Below are 25,196 nucleotides of genomic sequence, written 5' to 3'. Positions count from 1 at the left end.
TGTCTGACCTGTTCTTATTTACCTTAATTTCACTAGGAGCACTTTTCTTTTTCCAGTTTTGATCACCTTGTTGGGGCGGATTATTATGTTCATCATACATTTGTATTTAGCCTTGATTTAACATACATGGAAAATTTCGATTTTTAATGACCATTTCTGTATTCTCTTACTTCTTCTTGGAATACCATCTAATTTTGGTCTTGTACATTCTAAATATGCCTGTGGAATATGCATCACGGCATACCAACTGAACGTAATAGCGATTAACAACCGCTACAATATGGCGCTGACGAAGCCATCCTCGTTTACATTTTTAGTTACTACCTTTTTCTTTTTTCGACACATGATTTATCATGTGATCGGCTGCCGGCATTTTAAATCGGCTTACGGGATTCCGGCATGGCGACTGACGTTTTTCGACGTGCGGGGGAGGTTGTCGTAGATTTAGTGGTCTGAGGTGAGTTCCTTCCCCATTCTGCGGAGCACTTTGTTGTTAGGAATGTCTATTCTTTAATATTTTCTTTCTCGGCGGGACTTCTAAAGAAGTTTTTACGGACCTTTTAGAACTCGTTCTCTTAATCTGATGTTTTGTTGGTTTCGAGTTGTGTTTACAAATTTATGCCTTCCATATTTAATTTAATTTAATTCAATTTAATTGTGGGTTTATATAGCGCTAGAATCAACTCCCGGAGGAGTATCTCCGCGCTTCGACCACTGGGGAACCCGTCCTGGCTCACCCTGAGAGATGGTCCCTAATGGGTATCTCTAAGGTGCGACCAGGCATCCCCGGCGGCCTGGGGGGCCGTTGTGAAGATGAGGCAAGCTAATGCCCAGAGTTGCCGAGTGTGGTCCCTGACTGGAGTAGGCACCGAGGCGAGAATTATCGAGCCCGCTGACCCTGGTCCACGACCCTGCCGCGTCGGGAATCGAACCCTGGTCCCGGGCCGTCCTCTGCTTACGGGTCTGCCGCCTCTAACCAGTGAGCCACACCACTCCTCTCTATGGGGGCACGCTCTGGGCTAACTGTGGGGAAAGATTTTTTTTTTTGCCCCTGGCGAGAGTGTTAGCATAATTAATCAACAATCATTTACCTTCCGATGTTACCTATGATGGGCCACGCTGGGGATAATCTAGTCGATACATTTATATTGATAGAGCGTGCATAAATATCTTTTGCCTTTATTATTAAAGGTTCTTATGCCAGCGATATCCATTTTTTGTACTGGCCTTAATATGTTACCCCTTTCTTTCATCTAGAACGTGACAATTCAGCCGCTTATCACGGCCGCCCTACGTATTGTGTCACCCGCCCAACATACTTGTCTGGATCACAGACACATCTTTTTATATTAAGTTTGGTTTATAACTAATATTTATACGAGCAGGTCGGCGTAATCATTGAACCCCTTTTATAATTGTTCAATTTTTATCTTCTTTGTTTACCTAGGTTAATTGGTGTCCTTTAATTGAATATTTAACGACTTTGGACTTCACCACATAAGCTTGACTGTGGAGACCTTTAATTGTAGCGAGTACTCATTTGGAACGAAGATTATCGGTATGTGTCTTAAGATATGGACTTTATTTTGACTAATAAGGGCGACTATAGCTCATTGATGGACTATTATTAATTCTTTTAGAATGTGTCTCCTTAGTTTGTTTTTTCTATCAATTTTCCTCAGAATCTGTCACTTTGAGAACTACTCTCTCCCTTATAAAAGGGGGTTGCGAATACTCATCATCTGTGATCAAGCAGTCTGGCCAATATACATATAAACTATTGGTGAGGACGGTTATAATATATATACAAATCTTATTACAGGTTTAGCATAACTCATGCTTGGGTTGTCTTGAGATTTATAATGGAGATTTACCTTTATAATTATGGTTGAATCACTTAGGTGACATACTACTTTCAGATCAACCACTATGTATTTAGATTACCATTTTAGTAATTTTTGAATCCTTGTTCTTCATTTTTTTTCTTTTTTTCTCATTACACAAATTCTATGTTTACTGTCATTCCTATGCAGCTCCCATTGATCCATATTGGTGCACTTTTGACTTGTTTCTTCAATTTTTGGAAATCTACAATAGATTCATTCATCTTCATCTTCTGGTGAGATTGGTAAATTGTCACTACCTTGAATGACCGACCGATAACTCTTCTTCTTTTTTCCTTCTTCTCCCTCCCCTTTTTCTTACGCTGGCTTTTCCGCTCTATTGACTTTTTTAGTTCCGGTTTAATTAGTTCTTTGAAGTTCGTTTGCCTGTTATTGCTTTCCTCTTCTCTCCTCAGTCTTTCTCCTCTTCTCTCTTTATTATTATTTTTCTCAAATTATTTTTTCTCATTAAATTTCTTTTTAACATGTATCCTCCGATTTTTCTATTTTTACTATTTGTTCTACTACTTTACCTTTTCAAATTTCTACAGGTTTTATAATTTACTAAGCATTTATTATCTGTTGGATTAAATTATTTCTTTGATTAAGTATTATTGATAGTCATCATTTCAATCTTTGATAGGAACCAACTTGTAATTCTATATATATGTCACATGACGCACAATTCTTCTTGTCTTTTTAAAATAATTAAAAATCAAATAAGCTTTTTCAGTGTATTTTTATATATGTCTACCGGATGTTATGGTTTTTTCTTTGTGAATGTATATATATATATATATGTGATTTGTTGTGCCCTTCTTCTTTTTTAGTGCCCTTTCCCCTTTTTTTAGTATTTTGGATTAAGTCATATATGTAGTGTCTATGTTACTTATATATATTTATGTTTATTTACAATTTTGTATGTTTCACGTTATTTACAGCCCTGACGATGTTCCCCGGGTTGGAACGAAACGCGTTGGCTGTCTTTTGCTTTGTTTATCACGAATAATAATAAAATAAATTTCAAAATAACTTCATGCTTCAACTTATGACTGCATAACTGGTGCTGTCCCCATTTTGCACATGTGAGCCACTGACTTGTTGCACTCACGGGCTACAGCCAGAATTTCATGGTGGCCCCTTCCTGCACATGGGGGTCATGAGTTAGCAGCGTCAGAAGACGGCCTGCACTTCTGCAACATATCCGATCAGACCAAACATATCACACTTCAGAGGCAGACTCTAGGCTCTCGCCACTTCCCACAGTATTCTGGCCTTGGTAGGGAGGTAGAAGGCTGATGTTCCAAGCTCAGGGTAAGTTGTCTTGACTTACTGGGTGCTGCCCCTCACCCAGTAGGAATACTTATAGACCTTGGTCCACAGCCCTGGTTCCAGCAGCAAGGAGTTTTACCCTGAAAATCCCTTTGTCAAAGGGGCAGTGTTTCACAGCAGAAGGGATGCCAATTCTGATTGGCACACAACACCGACAATGAGAGTAATCTGGGATCATACTTGGCCGTCAGCCTCCGCTAAAATTTGGCTGACTAAGCTTTAAAGACCAACACCTTCCTCTCTATGAAGACTCCCAGGTCCACAGTGCCAGCCTGATTAGTCCCAGTAACTCCCTGACTATGACTCCAGGCACCGCTGACCAGTAATTCTGCCTGGAATCAAAGAGATCTTTAATGTGCACAGAGGATGCTATGCTCCTCTCCCTTCAGTGTGTGTGTGTCTCATCCCAGGCCTCAGAAATGTCAGAGATGCATATCTGCTGTCTAGGGGTTGCAGTCCTCACCTCTCCAAGCCTGGGGCTTATAAAATGGAAGCCGCAGGCCTCCATTTTATGAACCATACATGGGCACACATACATGCCAGTACTCACAACAAGTATCACACACTCCATGCAGGCCCAGGGTGAGTTAAGTACACAGCCACAGAACTTTACACAAGTGAGCTGGCAGGCCCCACACCAATTACACAGGTTACAAGGCGTGTTCATACTAATGGTACTACAGAACACAAAAAGGAAATTCATGCTTGTATCACTTACCTCCAGGTAAGGGCAGAGCATCCCTTTGCCCCTCCCACTTGAGCACACTGCATTACTGTGAGACAGGCCAATATTATGGTGAACATGCATGATACATGTTTGCCCATGACCAACAATCATTAGCAGGCATCCAGACGCCCATGTAGTTGGGGCATTCAGGATAAGGGCGCACCTCCGTCAACATGCAACACTGCCATTGACCTACATTGTGATATTGTTTAAAACATGTTTTAATTGCATTTTTGCTCAACAATGAAGCGGTCACATAGATACATAGCTGTAGCTATACTGGACAATGAAAACGAAATAGTAACACAGCAGTTTATGACAAAGGATACAACAAACAGAAACAGCATGAAGCAACCTGTGCAACCATACAAGGTAACACATCAATGGCAATGACCAAATATAAATAGACAGGAATGTTGCATAGGTATCACTTGCCATATCGCAGTAGATTAAGTCTCATAGCCAGGCCTTAATCGCTGGGGCCGTGGAGGCGCCCCAGTTTCTGGACACCTATCTTTTTAGCAAGGAGTAGGGCAATGGCAGTGAAACGTCCTATTCCAGTGGCCAAAAGTTGGACCTATCCCAACAACACCAGCAACGGAGAAGGGGCATGGTCAGTTTCAGTCATGGAAGTAAGGTAGCCAAATACTTCTCCCCAGAAAGTCTGAAGCATCAGGCAATGCCATGCCAAATGCATAAAATCTGCGTTATTTCTTTCACTTCTGAGGCAACTATGGGATTTAAAAGGGTCTATCCTGGTGAGGAGTGCAGGTGTAATGTATTTCCTGTGTAGGTACTTAAATGGTGAGAGTTTGTGCCTATAGTTATTGGAGACATAGCGTGTCTGCTCACAACAGAAAGTCCAAATCTTATCTGTCACGGTTGTCCACAATCTCTCTCTCATGCCGTGCGAGCCTTCCCTCCCACCGAGGGTTGGAGTGTCTGAGCTAATCAATACAGACAAGCGACTAAATGCGAACTATCAGCCGAAGTAATAAAAGACGCGAGCAGGAGAAACTCTCCCATTTCAGTAATTTAGTAGCCCAATGCAGCTTGTGTAGAAACCTGTATTCTGTGTAAAAAAAACCTGTCCATCCGGGACACCGTGCGGCCTTCTGTCAGGCTCCCTACAGCTCGTAATTCAGTATTCCAGGAAAAGATCTCTTACTGTGTTTATTTCACACTGGGACAGTGTCTGCTTAGTTAGGGCTTCACAAGAGGGGGGATCCAGGGATTGTCTTGCAACGGCAAATGTGGGGAGTGTAGAGAGTCCCCAGTCAAGTATTGTTGCAATTTTTCCCAAATCCAGGATGTGGTATGAATCATGCAGATTTCAGAGTGGGGGTCATGAAAGCCCTTGTGGGAGAATGGCTGACAAAGAGCCGGGGCAAACCTGCGAGTACTCTGACTTCAGGTATTGCAGCCGCACACCTGGTTGATACCAGAAGTGTGTGTACTGTGCCTAAGCGATCAAGTGATATAAATAATAAAGATCTGGGACCTCAAACCCCTGTGCTGGAAAGGCATTATCAATATTTGCCAGCCAATACGTACCTGACCACCAGCCCAGATTAGTTTGACAAGGATGCTCTAAAGTACATCGAAAAATGTAGTCGTGAGTGGGCTGGGGATAATAAGGAAGAGATAAAAGAAGTGAGGTAGCACAACAATTTTTATAATAGCAATTCTGCCTGCTACCGACAATGGAAGTTTTATCCACCTGTCAATTTGGGTTGACAGTCTGTTTAAATAAACAAAATATTCAAACTAAAGGTAACACTTTTATAAAAAAAATAACATTTTCCTTTTAAACCAACAAAAAAAACAGTGAATAAATCAAGAACATCAAAAAAAATCCAACCAGAAAAGCAAAACAAGATATATGTAAGTATATTTTCAATACTTAATAATTAAAAAAATATATAAATATATTTACAGATATACAAAAAAAAGACAGAAGGAGCAAAAGGCAACACCCCACAAAAGGGAAAACTACTTCTATGCTACGTGGGGTATACTTACATGCAAGCGAAAATAACAGGGAACAAAACACATTGGATATGTAGTAAATGCTACTCCAATTCTTGCTATGGGAGAGCAAATACAGTGGAAACACATGTTATTATTGTCAGGGAACACAACCATTCCCCCAATGTCACAGAAAGCAAGGTGAGAGATGCTTTAGAAACCATCAGAGAAGCAGGCACCAGCTCCCAACAAACCAGTACCCAAATATTGAAAAAACATGCTAACTAGGGTTCCCGAACATGTAACAGGACAAGTACCACCCATCCCCACTCTAAAATGCCAGAACTTAATCTGTCGTGTTTTGGCAGCTCCTGAGTTCCTGAGTTAGCGTTTAGCACAGCTATATGGTCTTTTTCGTTAACTTGACCAAAACGAACGGGGGCCATTTTGAATCCTTCTGGCTTCCATTTTATATGAACACGCTGCCTCGTGGTCAGTGTGCCCTTTCGTCCTTCCTCGATACCCATGGTCATCTATTCTGCTCGGTAACAGGCTATTTTTAGTACTGGTCAAGCGCACATGCGCACTATGCATCAACTGGTCATTCTTCAGGAATGTTAGCACTAACTGACCAGTGCTACTGAACTCCTCCCACATGCTGGCTGTGTTCCAAAATTGACCTTATATGTACCTAAAATGTGTGACTTGTAACCGCCTACCTTTTTATTACTATTAAACTGTATAAAAGAGGTCGCGCACCGATGTTCGGGGTGCTACTTCTTACATTGCCGAAGGGTGCTGTAGGAATGTACCACCACCCCATGGGGTCTTAATAAACTTGTCTTTTGCATTTTCCAGTGTCCGTGCCAACTTCTATACTAAGGTGTTCGAGAGCTTAGCAGAGTATGTAGGCCTGATTTGAACCCAACACCACAATTGGCGACCACGAAGGGACTCATCGGCGACTCGGATGCCCGAAGGAGAGGTCGCGACGAAGGTTTGGAAACTCGCCATGGAAGCGATCGCTGCCATTGAGTGACCCGAGTCTTGGCATCCACGGTGTTTCTTTCCTTCCTTCTGATCTGACCTTCCAGGTGGCGCCGGTCTTCGACTGAGATTCTGATCTTGGATTGTCGTGATGTGCCGTTTTGGTTAATTCGATTACAGAACTTGGCAGTTGGACTTTGGACGTTTTGAAGATATTCGGTAAGCTTTTGACTGGTGAGGTAGTCTATTGACACTTACTATGGCTTTTTGAATCTGAATTTGAATTTGAATTTGTTTTTAAGTTAGCTAAAGTTTGAATCTTTGAATTTGAATTTGAATATGTGGAGTGCACCTCACATAGGCAGGCATGTAGGGATATTTCTCTGATTTATTTGATTTGAACGGCACACCGTGTATAAAGCACATTAAGTGCCATTTTGTGTAGTATCGCGTTTTGTGGTACTTTTTGAACATGCCTGTTTTCAGCACGCTCCGAAGGATGTGCTGCTTTGAGAATGGTACCAATTATCGATTAAATAAATCACAGCCGGCTCCCCCAGAGGGGACTCCAAATCGTGAGATGTATGTAAAATTTGGTATTCCACCAATAATGTACAGCACGTTATGGCATAAGTATACTAAAACCGACTGTGGATTACAGTGGCCACTACATGGGTCATTCGATCTTCGAAAAGTTCAGTATGTAGAGCAGTGTTTGTTTCAGCGAAGGTCTAGACAAGATATGTTTGATTGTGTGCGTATGTGGGAGAAAGAGGTGCGTGAACGAGTGAAGCGTGAGGAAGCCTTGGCGGAGAAGGTGCAGCGAAAGGCTGCACGTGATAAAGCTTTACAGCTACAGGAGAAGGAGTTACAGGAAAAGAAAGAGAGGGAGACGCGAGAACATAATTTGCAGGTTAATGGTCAGTTCCCTATCAGGCGTCCTCTTTATCCGGTCCTTACTAATGAAACAGATGATTTTTCATTACTAGATCGCTGTCCGCCTCCGTACGTCGCACCTACGGCTCCGAACGAGGAATCAGATGAGGATAATGAATGTACACAGCGTACAAGGTTACATGCGGAACGAACTGCGGAATTACGTTCGTTTGCACGAAAGCTAAATGTTAATACTGTTGCTGTTTCTGAAATTAGTAAGCAAATGGAACAATGGTCTGATCAGGAGCGACTGTATTTCTTAGATCATTTTGGAGATGAGGTTGTTGAGCGGTTCAGAAAATATTCTCCAGAGTTAGAACCCAAGGATATATCCAAGGGTCGCGAGAACTTTCGTAAAGGTCTTTTTGTTCTTTCAGATGCGGATGAATTTTTCAAACGTTTGGTTCAGCTACGGAATGAGGCGACACGGCTACGGGAGTTGGTAAAGTCAAAGGGTCCGCCTGCGTCCGGAGCGACGGAAATATCCAAAGAATGCTTCATCTTTGGAACAGATAAGATCGCTGCGATTAATGTTAGACCTATGCGAGAAGCTGCGCCTTTATATGTCCCTCATAAAGGGGATGGCACAGATGATGATAAAAGATCCAAAGACGCGAAAGGGTATTTTGTATATAACTGGGTTTATACACCTTGGAATAGAGCAGATGTTATGGCGCTTAAGAATGCTTTGCCTGATCCCCGTAAAAATCCAGCGGCTTTCTATGAAAGTGTTGAAAGTGCAATTTCATCGTGTATTATGACGTTAGTTGATATTGATCTGTTTTTTGGGTTAATATTGCCCCCTGATATGTGGAGAGCGATTCGTAAGTTTGATGACCACACGACTCTCGGGCCACTTGGAAAGATCTAGTTCAAGCTGATTTGGATAGGGAACCAGCATGTAAGCCTTGTCAATTAATATTAGACCTTCCGGGGGCAATACTAACAAAATTAAAGACTCTCGCTCCCGCTAAAAAGATTGATTGGACTATATTAGCTTCTTGTAAGCAGAAAACGGATGAATCGGTTTCCGATTTCTTCTCTCGCTTTGAGGAAGCGTTCCATGATTACAGTGGGCAATCATTAACAGAAGATACAGGCAGGCATTTATTCGTTGATAAGTACGTGGCTAATCTCCTACCGGAGATTGCAAAACGATTAAAGGCGAGTGAAAGTTCGTGGACCACAGCAACCCCTGCTTCTTTATTGACTATGGCTCAATATTATGAACGACAGGAATTGGAGGCAAAGGAAAGTAGTGATAAGAAAGCGAAGGATTTGAAGACGAAGGTAATGTTGGCTCAGGTTCAGGCTACGAGGGGGAACAATAGAGGGGGACGAGGATCGTATAATAATGCTCCTCCCCCTCGTTCTGACATTTCTGTGAATCAGTGTGCATACTGTAAACAGTTTGGGCATTGGATTGCAGACTGTCCGGTGTTTCGAGAACAGAGTAATTTGAGGGGACGAGGAAGTGGAAGGTCTAGGAATAATTATGGAGGGCTAAGAGGATGGGGAACAAATGATCGAGAAGGTTATGGAACAAATGATCGCGGAGGTTATGGAGCGAATGATCGTGGAGGATATGGAGCAAGGGGTCGTGGTCAGACAGATTATAATACGTTTGATAATCGCAATCAATATCAGATAAATGAGGGTGGCCCTGCTGAGCCACGCGATGAGCGCTATGCATAGGATTGCGTAGGATGGGGTGTGGAATCGGTTGAGGTACCAGTTGATCAAAGGGGTCCATATATAGAAGCACATGTTTTGGGTTCCACTGATCAATTTCTGGTCGATACAGGAGCTACTCGTAGCGCTTTGTCCAAACACTTGGTTCCAAGGGCTCCCCTGTCTGGCGAGGTAATTACAGCTATAGGGTTCAATGGAACACCTACTTCTAGCCCACTGTCTCAACCCGTTGCATTTCATGTTGATAAATTTGCTGCCCCTTGTCCCTTTTTGCTGTCTCCAAATACACCAGATAATATTATGGGACTCGATATGTTAAAATATTTTCGAGCTACTATTCGCTGTGCCCCAGAAGGAGTACGAGTTGTGTTGAATGAAAATTATCCAGAAATTGAGCGAGTGTGTCTTCTCCATGAATCTGAAGTATTAGCCTCCCTACCAAAATCATTGTGGGCCACTTCTGATACTGATGTAGGGCAAATGAAAATCCCTCCAGTACGTATTACTGTAGAGGAGGGAGTATCTCTGCCACGTGTCCCACAATATAAAATTTCGAGAGAAGGTGAAATTGCTTTGATACACATTGTGAATGATTTGATTCTGGCAGGAGTAGTTGAGGAAGTTCCCTACAATGTTTGCAACAGCCCAATTTTACCGATCCTTAAAAGAGATACAGATGCTAAGGTTTATCGTTTTATTATTGATTTGAGGGAAATCAACAAGATAGTAGTGCCTCAGTACCCGGTGGTGTCTGACATCACCACGTTGCTTACGTTGATTCCACCGACGGCAACTACTTTTACAGTCATTGATTTGAAGAATGCCTTCTTCTCAATTCCTGTACACCCTGACAGTCGATATCTATTCGGCTTTACATTAAATAATAAATCGTACAGATTCTGTCGAGTTCCTCAAGGCTATACAGAAAGTCCTAGCATCTATAGTCAGGCTTTGAAAAGGCAGCTTGATTCGTTTGAATTACAGGATGGAGTGGCTCTTATTCAGTATGTGGATGACATCTTACTTGCAGCAGACACACAAGAACAATGTGAGAAAAGTACCTTTTCCTTGCTTTCCTTCCTAGCCAAAAATAATCATAAGGTTTCAAAGAAAAAGCTGCAATATTGTAGACCCAAGGTGACCTACCTCGGTCATCTTTTGTCTAAGGAGGGCCGTGCATTGACACCAGATCGAATTCAAGCAGTTTTAGACACACCAGTCCCCCGCACTCAGAAAGATGTTCGTGCCTTTATAGGTTTGACGTCTTTTTGTAGGCAATGGATATTGGGTTTTTCACACATTGTTAAGCCTTTGTTGGCATTGTTGTCTAAAGATACACCGATTCCCATTGAATGGACGGACGAATGTCAGAATGCTTTTGAGCAATTGAGACAAGCTCTTTGTTCTGCACCAGTGTTAGGTACACCTGATTACACGAAGATCTTTACATTGTATGTACATGAGAAGGATGGGTGCGCATTGTCAGTCTTAGTGAAGACACACGGAGACAAACAGAGGCCTTGTGCATACTTCTCGGCGGTACTCGACCCTGTGGCTCGAGGATTGCCTGGATGTTTTCGAGCAGTTGCAGCAACAGCAGTAGCGATACGACAAAGTGAGGGAATAGTTTTGTCACACAAATTGTTGGTGTTAGTTCCCCATGCGGTAGATGCGTTGTTGAATCAAACAAAAACACAGCATCTAACCAGTGCCCGCCTGACAGGATATGAGCTAACGTTGTTGGCGCCGCACATCACACTAAAGCGATGTGCGACACTGAACCCTGCTACTTTACTGCCGGATCCTGTTGCTGAGACTCAGAAGGAAGAACAACATGATTGTGTTTTTCTGACTGAGGAACAGACAAAGGGTCGTATCGATTTACAGGATACACCATTTCCAGATGTAGATGGGGAACTGTGGGTCGATGGATCGTGTGTGAGGTTATCAGATGGTACGACTTCCGCAGCTTATGCGATCACGACACTTAAGACAGTGGTAGAAGCAGCACGAATACCCCAGAAATCGGCTCAAGCAGCTGAATTAATAGCCTTAACGAAAGCATGTGAGTTAAGTGCTGGGCTATGTGTGAACATTTACACGGATAGTCGTTACGCTTTTGGAGTAGTGCATGATTTTGGCCTACTCTGGAAGGAACGAGGATTCTTGACTTCACACGGAGTACACATCATGCATGGAGAATTGGTACGCGATCTCCTGAATGCACTATTATGTCCAAAGAAAGTAGCAATAGTCAAATGCAGTGCACACAAAAAGGTGACGGACAAAATAGGACAAGGCAATGCTTTCGCAGATCGCATTGCGAGAGAGACCGCTATGCTACAAAATAATTCCCCCATGTACGTGGTAAAATCACAAGCCGAGCGGTGGCATGATGCTAGAGAAGAAATATTAGATATACAGAAGTCAGCATCTGAGGCAGAACTTACGAAATGGGCCACTGAAGGAGTATTGGATGATGAGGGTTGCTGGCTGTTGGACAGGCCACATGAAGGGCTCGCTCCCTCCCCGCAGGACAGGGCCCGGGCCACCGTCAGCACCATTGCCCGGCCCAGCCGCCATCTTGGACACGGCACCACGCGGCCGCGCGGCCTCAGCCCGACCCCAACCCTGGGCCTGGCCAGGCCCCGACATCCCGGCACCACCCTCCACCCAGGAGGTGAACGGACCACGTGGCAGGTCAATGGGAGTAAGAAGTGTCGATGGCTCTCCCCCGCCAGGTGCCGAGCACCCCCAGCCTCCTCGGGCGCTGGCTCCACCCCCCTGCTGGGTGTCTGGACTCCCTCATCCCAGACCTCCCGACCTCCAAGAGCGAGGGTCCGGACATCAAAGGGCGCCAGACCTATAACTGAGGCCGCCCCAGGACAGGAAGGCAGTTGTATCCTGGAGTCGAGAGACACCGCGACGAACTCATCCTTGACGGACTGCTGGCGCTGCCACAGCCCTGCCTTGTGAACTATTGTCCTGCCTGCTGGCGCTGCCGCGGCCCTCTGCAACCTTCATCCTCGTGGGACCTGCTGGCGCTGCCGCGGCCCTCTGCAACCTTCATCCTCGTGGGACCTGCTGGCGCTGCCGCGGCCCTCTGCAACCTTCATCCTCGTGGGACCTGCTGGCGCTGCCGCGGCCCGTTGTAACCTTCATCCTCGTGGGACCTGCTGGCGCTGCCGCGGCCCGTTGCAACCTGCATTCTCGTGGGACCTGCTGGCGCTGCCGCGGCCCGTTGTAACCTTCATCCTCGTTGGGACCTGCTGGCGCTGCCGCGGCCCGTTGCCACCTACGACCTCTTCGGGACCTGCCGGCGCTGCCGCGGTCTGACCCATCCGAACACCGAGCTCGAGGATTGTGAGCTATCACCGTTACACCTCAGTACCCGTGGGTACCAAGACTGTCCCGCTACCCCCTTCCCTTACTAGAGACTAGAATTGAGAGGATCATCGGGTCCTGATCGCCTTGTATCGTACCACTCTACTACCAGAAGTGCCTATAAAAGGTGTTACCCTGATCTTTGTGTGGTGTCCATCTGTGGGGGGGGGAAGTTACCTGTCTGTGCGATCACTGTGCTCGGCCGACCCTCCAGGTCCCCGTCTAACATTGGTGGCTAGCGGCGCGATCCGAACCAACGCGTACCGTACAGACAGTAACTCACCCTACGACTAAAACCACAATGACGACCAAAGAGAGCGGATCGGCGGAGAAGTTCCAGATGGAAAAGCTGGAAGAATACAACCACCGAGAGCTCAAACAATTTTGCATGGACTTAGGCATTGCTACCACCGGGCTAAGCACAAAAGAAGACTTCAAAAACGCCCTAGAGGCCTGGACAGAGACAAATACCGCAACCCCCCGGGACCCCGCAGCCCCGGAAGTCAACACCACCCGGACGGAAGAACGGAGAACAGGCCCTTCCCATGAAGAGATCCAAGAGCGGGAAAAGAATAGATTACACGAGTTAGACTTGGCACGACTCAGATTAGACGGAGAATTGAAACTGGCGGAACAAAAAATAAACTTAGAACACTTACGGCTCAGAGAAGAGCGAGAGGAAAAACAGAGACAGAGAGACCTCGAAGAAAAAAGACTGGCATACGAGCACGAGTGCAAACTAGCGGAGATAGAAATACGCAAACTGAACAAAAACCTAGGGGTGCCCGAGCAACCGCACTCCCCGGGTCCTACCGAGCAGAAGGTCCACATCCCCAAGGATGTGGTCCGAGAATATCACCGGAACGACGACATACAGCAGTGGTTCAAGGCCTATGAGATTGCCATGACCGCCCACCGGGTCGCTCGAAGTGACTGGGGAGCCGGTCTATGGGGGAGATTCGTCAACGAGGGTCGTGATGCCCTGCTGCAGCTTCCGGACCATCAAATGACGTCATATGACCACATGAAGGCCGCCCTCCTCAGTCGATATGGGCTTACACCCGAAATGTACCGCCAGAGGTTCCGCAACTGCACCCGGATCCCAGGTACGACGTGGTTGGAATACGTGAACTATTTCAGCCGAGCCTTCGAGGGGTGGATCAAGGGTAACAACGTAACCACTTACGAACAACTCTTCAATCTCATTGTGTGGGAGCACCTCTCCAACAACTGCTTCGTCGAGCTCAGGCAGCACCTCCTCGACAGTAAATTGACTGAACCCCGGCAGCTCGCCACCGAGGCTGACCGGTGGGAGAGCACCCGAGTGGCCCGGAGTGGGCCGAATGAGCAGAACAGAACCAACCAAGGTCATCATCGTCCCCGAGGAGGAGGAGGAGGCCCGGGCCGGGGCCGAGACGCCGTCCCGGCCGCGCCCACTAACGCCACCCCGGCCCCAGCAGGCCGGGGAAACCCCCCGATGCGCCCGGGGTTCCGAGCTAACGTGACGTGTCATCGATGCCAGCGAGTCGGCCACTATGCCAGTGACCCGACCTGCCCGAAGAACCAGGTCCCTGGGCCCCGCCAGATGGCGGCCGCCGCCCTGGGAGAAGAACAAGTCTCCGAAGACACGGAGACCTATGAGTCGGAGCAGTTCGAGTGGGAACCCGCCGCCATGACCCTGGCATGCCTGGGAGGAAGAGACATGGTCCCGCGGACCCCCCTGCCCGCCAACACTCGGAAGTACAGCCAATGGGTGAGCATCAATGGGCGCAAGGCCGAGGCCCTGCGTGACACCGGGGCCAGTGTGACGGCCGTCCGTTGTCACCTGGTGACCCCAGAACAAATCCTACCAAACGTACTTTGCCCCGTCCGATCGGCAGATAACTCGGAGAGCCTGTGTCGGATGGCCTGCGTCCCCTTCTAATGGGGAGGAGTGTCCGGCATGCTGAAAGTAACTGTCCGCGACGATGCCCCCGTGGACTGCCTCCTGGGGAACGATCTCGAGAGCTCCCCGTGGGCCGCTGTGGAAAGAAGAGAGCATCTGGGGATGTTGGGTCTCCCGGACTGGGCGTGCGTAACCACCCGGTCCATGGCCACCCGCACCATCCCTAGACCAGAAGAACCAGAATGGGCAGCACCTCCGCCCTCGATCACTCCAGAAGAAGACTTCCTCCAGACCGACCACCCGGACCCCACCACAGAGGGGTCCACACAGACCCCCGAGCTTCCCGACCTGGCTCAGTGGCGTCAAGAAGGGGGGCCCACCCAGGAACAATTCCGGCAGGAGCAAAAGACCTGCCCCTCCCTCGAGGGATTGCGACAGCAAGCGCTCGCCCAGAGCCAGGGAGACACCACCGGGGCCCACTGGGTTTATTGGGACAATGATCTCTTGTACAGCGAGCAGAAAATCGCAGAACTGGGGGCCGGATGAGTGCTGGTGGTGCCCCTCCACTTCAGAGACTTCCTGTTGAACCTAGCCCATGATGTCCCCCTGGCCGGGCACCTGGGCCAAGACAAGACCTACCACCGCCTGGTGACTCACTTTTTTTGGCCCAAAATGAGAAATGACGTCTCCAACCATTGCCGGTCCTGCCTGACCTGCCAGGCCAGCGGGAAGAGCGGCTGCAAACTCAAGGCACCCCTACAACCATTCCCCGTGGTGACCACCCCGTTCGAAAGGGTGGGAATAGACATTGTGGGGCCCCTGGACCCCCGAACAGCACAGGGGCATCGCTTCATCCTGGTCCTGGTGGACCACGCCACCCGCTATCCTGAGGCGGTCCCCCTTCGTACTATAACAGCCCCAGTAGTGGGTCGAGCCTTGATGGGGATCTTCTCTCGAGTGGGCTTCCCCCGGGAAGTCGTCAGCGACAGGGGTACGAACTTTATTTCAAAGTATATGAAATCCCTCTGGCAGCAGTGCGGAGTCACTTACCGCTTCACCACCCCCTATCACCCCCAGGGGAACGGACTGGTCGAGCGGTTCAACCGCACCCTCAAGGGGATGATCATGGGGCTGGAAGAACCCCTACGCCGCCAGTGGGACGTGCTACTACCGTGCCTCCTCTTCGCCTACCGAGAAGTCCCCCAGAAGTCCCTCGGCTTCAGCCCCTTCGAACTCCTGTACGGACACCCCGTTCGCGGGCCTCTCAGCCTAGTGAAGGAGGAATGGGAAATGGCCCCCCTAAAGACCCCTCCGGACGTCTACAAATACCTCCTGACCCTCCGAAATCAGACCCGGAAATTCAGGGAGATCGCTAAAGCCAATCTGGAGGCCAGTCAAGAGGACATGAAGAAGTGGTACGACCAACATGCCTCCTCCATCGAGTTTGAACCGGGTCAGCAGGTATGGGTGATGTCCCCCATCGAACCGTGTGCCTTGCAAGACAAATGGACGGGGCCCTTCAAGGTGATCGAGCGCAGGAGTCCCGTCACCTATCTCATCGACCTGGAGTCCCCCCGGAACCCCCTGCGGGTCCTCCACACCAACAGGCTCAAACCCCACTTCATGCGCTCAGAGCTCAGCCTGCTGATGGCGACCGACAGTGGCACAGAAGGAGACTCCGAGCCCCTCCCTGACCTACTGAGGACTCGGGAAAGAGATGGCTCGGTGAACGGGGTCCGACTCTCCGAGGCCCTGACCCCAGAGCAGCGTCAAGATTGCCGGGCCCTCCTGCTGCCGTTCGCAAACCTGTTCTCCCTCGCACCCGGAGTCACCTCCTGGTGCCTGCACGACGTGGACACGGGGGACAGTCCTCCTGTCCGACACCGGGCGTACCGAGTACCGGATCGGGTACGTACATGCATCCAAGAAGAAGTCTCCAAGATGCTCGCCCTCGGGGTCATCGAGCCTTCGGACAGTCCCTGGGCCAGCCCGGTCGTCCTGGTCCCCAAGGCCGCGGCACCGGGCACCACGCCGGAGCTCCGATTCTGCACCGACTATCGGGGGCTGAACGCGGTCACCCGAACCGACGCTCACCCTATCCCCCGAGCAGATGAACTAGTCGACCGCATGGGGGCAGCCCGCTACCTAAGCATCTTTGACCTGACAGCGGGCTACTGGCAGATCGGCCTCACCCCCAGGGCCCAAGAACGTTCCGCTTTCTCCACCCCGGACGGGCACTACCATTTCAGAGTGATGCCCTTCGGCATGAAGAACGCTCCAGCCACCTTTCAAAGACTGGTGAACCAGGTATTGGCGGGCCTCGAAGAATTCAGCGCCGCCTACCTGGACGACATCGCGGTATACAGCCGCCACTGGGCAGACCACCTCCACCACCTCAGAGCGGTCCTGCAGGCCCTCCAACAGGCCGGCCTCACCATAAAGGCCAGCAAGTGCCAAATCGGCCAGGGGTCCGTGACCTACCTCGGACACCAAGTGGGGAGCGGTCTGGTGGCCCCCCTCCAACTCAAGGTAGCTGCCATCCAGTCCTGGCAACCCCCCGAAACACAAACAGAGGTCCGATCCTTCCTGGGGCTCACCGGATACTACCGGCGGTTTGTGAGGGACTATGGCAGCATTGTGGGGCCCCTCACGGAACTCACGTCTAAGAACCACCCAAAACGAGTCAACTGGACTCCCGACTGTCACGCGGCCTTCGAGACGCTAAAGGCCGCCATGTGCACCGCTCCGGTGCTCCAGGCCCCCGACTACAGCCGCGAGTTCATCGTGCAGACCGATGCCTCCGACCATGGTATTGGGGCCGTCCTCTCCCAACTGAACCCCGAAGGAGTGGACCAACCCGTGGCCTTCATCAGCAGACGCCTACTGCCCCGAGAACAGCGCTGGAGCACCATTGAGCGAGAGGCCTTCGCAGTGGTATGGGCCCTCAAGAAGCTCCGGCCGTACCTCTTCGGAACCCATTTCCGGGTACAGACAGATCATCGGCCCCTGCAATGGCTCATGCAGATGCGGGGGGAGAACCCCAAACTATTGCGATGGTCCATCTCCCTGCAGGGGATGGACTTCACTGTGGAGCATCGCCCTGGCCAAGACCACGCCAACGCGGATGGCCTGTCCCGCTTTTTCCGCCTCGACGAGGAAAGTCCCCAAGAAGATGGGTGACTCTCCCCGCCTTCAGCTGGGGGGGACGCATGTTGGACAGGCCACATGAAGGGCTCGCTCCCTCCCCGCAGGACAGGGCCCGGGCCACCGTCAGCACCATTGCCCGGCCCAGCCGCCATCTTGGACACGGCACCACGCGGCCGCGCGGCCTCAGCCCGACCCCAACCCTGGGCCTGGCCAGGCCCCGACATCCCGGCACCACCCTCCACCCAGGAGGTGAACGGACCACGTGGCAGGTCAATGGGAGTAAGAAGTGTCGATGGCTCGCCCCCGCCAGGTGCCGAGCACCCCCAGCCTCCTCGGGCGCTGGCTCCACCCCCCTGCTGGGTGTCTGGACTCCCTCATCCCAGACCTCCCGACCTCCAAGAGCGAGGGTCCGGACATCAAAGGGCGCCAGACCTATAACTGAGGCCGCCCCAGGACAGGAAGGCAGTTGTATCCTGGAGTCGAGAGACACCGCGACGAACTCATCCTTGACGGACTGCTGGCGCTGCCACAGCCCTGCCTTGTGAACTATTGTCCTGCCTGCTGGCGCTGCCGCGGCCCTCTGCAACCTTCATCCTCGTGGGACCTGCTGGCGCTGCCGCGGCCCTCTGCAACCTTCATCCTCGTGGGACCTGCTGGCGCTGCCGCGGCCCTCTGCAACCTTCATCCTCGTGGGACCTGCTGGCGCTGCCGCGGCCCGTTGTAACCTTCATCCTCGTGGGACCTGCTGGCGCTGCCGCGGCCCGTTGCAACCTGCATTCTCGTGGGACCTGCTGGCGCTGCCGCGGCCCGTTGTAACCTTCATCCTCGTTGGGACCTGCTGGCGCTGCCGCGGCCCGTTGCCACCTACGACCTCTTCGGGACCTGCCGGCGCTGCCGCGGTCTGACCCATCCGAACACCGAGCTCGAGGATTGTGAGCTATCACCGTTACACCTCAGTACCCGTGGGTACCAAGACTGTCCCGCTACCCCCTTCCCTTACTAGAGACTAGAATTGAGAGGATCATCGGGTCCTGATCGCCTTGTATCGTACCACTCTACTACCAGAAGTGCCTATAAAAGGTGTTACCCTGATCTTTGTGTGGTGTCCATCTGTGGGGGGGGGAAGTTACCTGTCTGTGCGATCACTGTGCTCGGCCGACCCTCCAGGTCCCCGTCTAACACTGGCGCAGTAAAGATATGGAGAGATGGAAACTACCCATGGCCTATTTACAAACAATGGTGCAAATGACACATGGGCTGGCACACATTGGAGCTCTCGCAATTACTAAATTGCTTACACGAGTTTGGGGGAATCCTGAAATTGCTAGTACGGCTAAGAGAGTAGTGCAGACCTGTCTGATATGTTTACAGCACAATCCTGGACAAGGAACTCATACTCCTAAAGGAGGGTTTGTTCCACCTACTGCACCATTCGAAGTACTGCAAATGGATTACATCCAGCTGGAACGCTGTAATAACCTCAAGTATGTCTTAGTGGTGGTGTGTGCCTTCAGTAAATGGATTGAGGCTTACCCTACGAAAGACAATACAGCATTGACAACAGCTAAGGTGTTACTCAAAGAGTACTTCCCGCGCTATGGTGTTTGTAAATTTATGTGGAATGATAACGGTCCTCATTTTATTGGGAAAGTAGTAGAGTACGTCCTGAAAGGATTGGGAATCAAGCAACGTTTCCACGCTGTCTTTCATCCGCAGTCAGCAGGTCTAGTAGAAAGGTATAATGCGACTCTGAAGCTGAAGCTAGCAAAGATTGTGGCATCTACATCTCTGAAATGGCCGGATGCTTTGCCTTTGGCATTGCTGTCTATTCGATCAGTGCCACATTCTCGATCTGGTCTCACACCCTATGAAGTGGTGTTTGGAAGGCCGATGAATATTTGGGGAGTTCCAAAACCTCGTTTGATACATGATGTGCCTTGTATAATGATGAATGATTATTTGGCACGATTAACAAATGATTTGCTTTCTATTCATCAACAGGTTCGAGAAGCGCTCCCTGATAACTCCACTGGTGAGGCTCACGATCTTCATCCTGGGGACCACGTGATGGTCCGCGTGTTCGAGCGATCCAGCAGTTTGGAACCGAGATGGCATGGCCCTGAGCAAGTGCTGCTGGCGACTCGGACCGCAGTAAGAGTCACCAACAAGAAACGGTGGATTCATTCCACCCATTGCCGACGCGTTTCTCCGGATCTGGTGAGCCCTGTGGTGCTATCCGACTACAGAAAGATTTTGGATGCAGAGAAGAGCCCAGCTGTCACGTCCGATGAATTGGAGGGAGCCTTCCCGGACCATACTGTTTCTGATGAAGTGAAGTACAATCTACGTCCCAGGAAATAAATTCTTTTTGTATTTTTGAACTGGTTGGTAACCGCTCTGAGGTTTGTGAAACGGAAGCCGGGAATATCAAGGGGGGGGATCAGTTCTGCCCAGTGTAGCGACACCCGTCTTGAATCTCGGAGAACAAATCAACGGCAGCCTCGGTCCAGAACCATCCTTTTTATTTTTTTGTTTAGTGTTACTCTTGAAGGTTATTGTTTTGCGAACTATGGCATCTCCTTCGACACGAAAAGGGAGAATTCTAGGTGCTGTTTTGTTTGTCTTGACCATAGTGGTGATCGCAGTAGTAGCCTGGACTACAGAACAATTGTTTCCCGCACGAGAACACCTACTGCCCACCACTCCAAGCCCATCTGAACATTTTCATTTTACTTTGCCTTATCATGAAGAGAGACATAGACAGACTTATTTGAATAACAGTTTTATTCAGATTTTGCATCATACTCATAACATGACCAATACATCCAATTGTTGGGTATGTGGAATGTTGCCCGGACATCAGAAGAGGGGAGGAACTCCACTCATTCCTCTCCCGTTTTCTCATAATGGTTCTTGCAATGCTTGGTACACTCTTCTTTTCACCTTACGATGGCCAACGAAAGGTGGACTACTTTTTCGATTGAACAAGATATGCTATAATGACAAAGATGGTTATCCACAAGCTGAAGGAACTAAATTTGAATGGGAAGAATATCGTCCGAACAATGTTTCTGCACCTCGTGTCTATACGAATCAAAGACTTATAAATGTAACGAGCTTACATGTGATAACAGTTATTGATACAAAAGCAGATCTGTGTATTAGAAATAAAGGTATAATCCCTGTAGGCCGCAGCGAATGTAATATTACACTTACCTTTGATACGCCAAATGGAATTGCATTTGTAGCTTCACGTAATACATATTTCATTTGTGGAAATAAGGGATACCATCGTCTGCCATTGGGATGGTTAGGAACATGTTATATAGCTTTTGTATTACCACCTGTATTTATTGCTCCTCCTATGTATCACAATGATTACGTTCTGTATCATGATTTTGTACTAAACAGAGTTAAACGAACATTAGATCTTGATGAAATAGACCAAACTGATACCACTTTACAGCAATATGTAGATTTCAATTTGGGTGTATTTTCATTTGTAGGAGCTGCACTGAATAGCAGAAAGATAAGGCGGCTTACACGTGTGGTGGAAGCCGTCGCCAATGAAACTGCCTCTGCTTTAGGGAATATAACTGAAGAATTGCAAATTACCCGAATTGTGACGCTCCAGAACCGGATGGTTCTAGACGTGATACTAGCTGATCGGGGCGGGGCATGCCGCATTATCGGAAGTAGTTGCTGTGTGTATGTGCCAGATAATTCACCTTCCGTTTATGATTCAATCACGAAACTACATAAAATAGCTGCTGAGATCCACCCAGAAAATGGAACATGGACCTTTTCTGGTTGGTTCTGGACCCTACTCAGTACTTGGGGTTGGAAATTATTAACAATTCTATGTATTTTTATTGGAGTATTATTTTCCATTTGTCTATGCATTCAATGTGGCCCAACATTTTGTTCTGTATGTATCACAGCCTGTATTCCGTCCAAACGAGCTATTATTAAGCAAGAAAAACTGATCAATGATGAAATGCTGAAAATAATGGCCATCAACATTGATGATGAGAGTCCTGATTACGTTCATTATGAGGTAGCTTTTGCTAAACGCTAAAAGGGCCGTCTGTCGTGTTTTGGCAGCTCCTGAGTTCCTGAGTTAGCGTTTAGCACAGCTACATGGTCTTTTTCGTTAACTTGACCAAAACGAACGGGGGCCATTTTGAATCCTTCTGGCTTCCATTTTATATGAACACGCTGCCTCGTGGTCAGTGTGCCCTTTCGTCCTTCCTCGATACCCATGGTCATCTATTCTGCTCGGTAACAGGCTATTTTTAGTACTGGTCAAGTGCACATGCGCACTATGCATCAACTGGTCATTCTTCAGGAATGTTAGCACTAACTGACCAGTGCTACTGAACTCCTCCCACATGCTGGCTGTGTTCCAAAATTGACCTTATATGTACCTAAAATGTGTAACTTGTAACCGCCTACCTTTTTATTACTATTAAACTGTATAAAAGAGGTCGCGCACCGATGTTCGGGGTGCTACTTCTTACATTGCCGAAGGGTGCTGTAGGAATGTACCACCACCCCATGGGGTCTTAATAAACTTGTCTTTTGCATTTTCCAGTGTCCGTGCCAACTTCTATACTAAGGTGTTCGAGAGCTTAGCAGAGTATGTAGGCCTGATTTGAACCCAACACCACAAAACATCTACTGCTCGGACACCACCCACTCCCATCAACTTTTGAAGAAATCGACATTTTACAAGCATAAACTGTCACATATTCTTTATGACAATAACAGACATGAAAAATGAATTATCATCTTTGTCACAACACTAGCATTCAAAGGTTAAAAAATTGCGAAACATGGATGATGGAAGGCACATCTAAAGTTTGCCCAAAGCCTTTTTACCAACTATACACTATCCATGTTGATTATAAAGAAGCTAACATTCCCTTCATATATGTACTACTCCCCAACAGCAAAAATACTACCTACATCGAACTACTTACAATAATAAAACAACAGACCAACAACTACGTCCCACAAAAAATAATAATTGACTTTGAACAAGCAATGATTCAGTCAATTTAAAAAATATACCCACACACTGCAATACAAGGTTGCTATTATCACTTCAACCAAAGTATCTGGAGCCAGCTCCAAAAATCTACTCTCAGTATAGATTACGCTACAAATATCAACTTTGCTTACCAAATCAAAAAATGTATAGTCCTGGTGTAAGAAAGTGGCTCTATATATACTGGACCAAAGTAAGGTACAGTGTGTATAGAATCCCCAGTCCCCAGAGGTATGACAGAGGTTAAAGTTAGATATAACCTTACTCTCTAAAGTGGTAGATTGGTCGAGCAGTAAGGCAGTATCAGAGGACAGTGTAAAGCATTTGTTTTACCCACTCAGTCAGCAAAAGGTTTTACACACTCAAGAACTCAACTCTAGGCCAATTGTTTTTTATATCAAAAGATATAGTTGTTTTATTTTAGAACCAGAAGGTATCAAAATATACTTTTCTCAATGTGAGTGACTTTAGGTATTACTTTGCAGAAAGGCAATAGACTTTGTAAGTATAATAGCTACAGTGGTTGCAATAGGCAATACAATTCTTAACACAATTTAACATTGAGCTCAAAGGGTTTTTCGACATAAATGCAGTTGATTACTTTAAGGATTACTTTTCTAACCACAGGACTGGATACTGGATTCAGTCCCGGGCCTAAGCTGTAAACAGTTAAGTAAAAGCGTTTTGGTTACAGTTGTAATTTTGAAAGAATATAAATGTATTTTCAAAGTTGACACTTAGAAACTTTTTTGTGAAAAACATGCAATGGTATCCTATGTAACGAAATTCAAGTCACAGGTAAAGTAGGTCTTGTTACTTTTGTAATCCAGTACTTGTCTCCTAGGTTCAGTACTTGGACCTCTACCTAAGACAGGTAGGCAATTACGGTTTGGAACTTGGCATGATTTTTAAAGAATATTTGTAGTTTACAAAAATCGACACTTAGAAGAAATTTCACAGAAAATCAGTCCATGGTTTCCTATGGAAGACAATGCAGGTACCTGGTAAGTACAGTTAGGATTACTTTTGTGGTTCAGTACTGTCCTAAAACGTACAGTACTGGCTTCTTCCCTGGTCACAGGTGAGTAATTCTGAATTCATTATTCGGCTGATTTTAGATGAATATTTAAAGTTTAAAAACTCCACACTTGGAAGAAATTTCAGTGAAAACCAGTCAATGTTATCCTATGGAAGGAAAATGAGCTATCGGCTTTTAGGTAAGTACTCGACTGGCAGAGTTAAGGTTCTAGGCGTAGACTCAGGGGTCTCCCAGGGTCAGAAAGGTACAGTAGTTACACCCTCAGCGGCACAGGGGCAGCTGTGTGCAGAGAGAGTAGGCCCAATGCAATCCAAAGGAGGGTAGGGGGGACTTTGGTTGGTGGCTGCAAGCAAGCAGGTCACACGGCTGTGGGAGCTGAGCTCCGGGTCACTTACTCAGGGCAAGTAGAGTAGGGTAGAAGTTGCACTTCCAGCGGCACTCTGGCGGCTGGGTGCAGGGTGATTTTGAGCCGTCGGGCGCTCAATGTTATCCAACGGGAAATTTAAAAAGTGAACAAAGGCTGCAGGCTTGGGGACGGAGATTCTTCAGGTGCGACCACCACTTCGAGAGGTAAGTTGGGATCTTGGAAAAAATGAAGGTTCCCCAGAGGAGGACAAAAGGGGCCACAGGGCGCCGGGTGCAGGGGTGTCTTTTGGGGTCGGGAAATCTTACACTCGGATGGTCACGGTTGGAGGGGTCCCTGGTTCTGAGGCTGCAGGCATCGTCTGGTTCATCGAGGGTCTTTGGACACTGGACTTCGGGTCCCAGTCACCCGGGGAACGTCCTCATGGTATTCGGTCACTCCCTTAAAGAAATAAACATCTGCTTAGCAGATACTGCTACCTCGAGGGAGATTATTGATAACTTTCTGTCAGTAACCATTTTCCATTCAAAAAGCCTTAACCTCCAAACCCAAAGGAGTAAAAAACATCCAGGCAGGGTGGTTTGATTCCACCTGCACAAAAGCATATTCAAATTTAAAAATCGCACTTAATGCGCCAGTCAGAGACAGAAAAGAGATTGCCCTCCTCAGAAAAACATATAACAAAGCTATCAGAACAAGGAAATTAGTAATAACAGAAGAATTATGGGCGGAATTGCATAAAAGCTGCAGTTTAAACGATAGTGCCGCCTTCTGGAAAGTGATAAACTCACCCTTTTTGACA

Source organism: Lissotriton helveticus, chromosome 1_1 (assembly GCF_964261635.1).
Source record: "Lissotriton helveticus chromosome 1_1, aLisHel1.1, whole genome shotgun sequence".
Taxonomy (NCBI): Eukaryota; Metazoa; Chordata; class Amphibia; order Caudata; family Salamandridae; genus Lissotriton; species Lissotriton helveticus.
Note: the sequence above shows the minus strand (reverse complement) of the source record.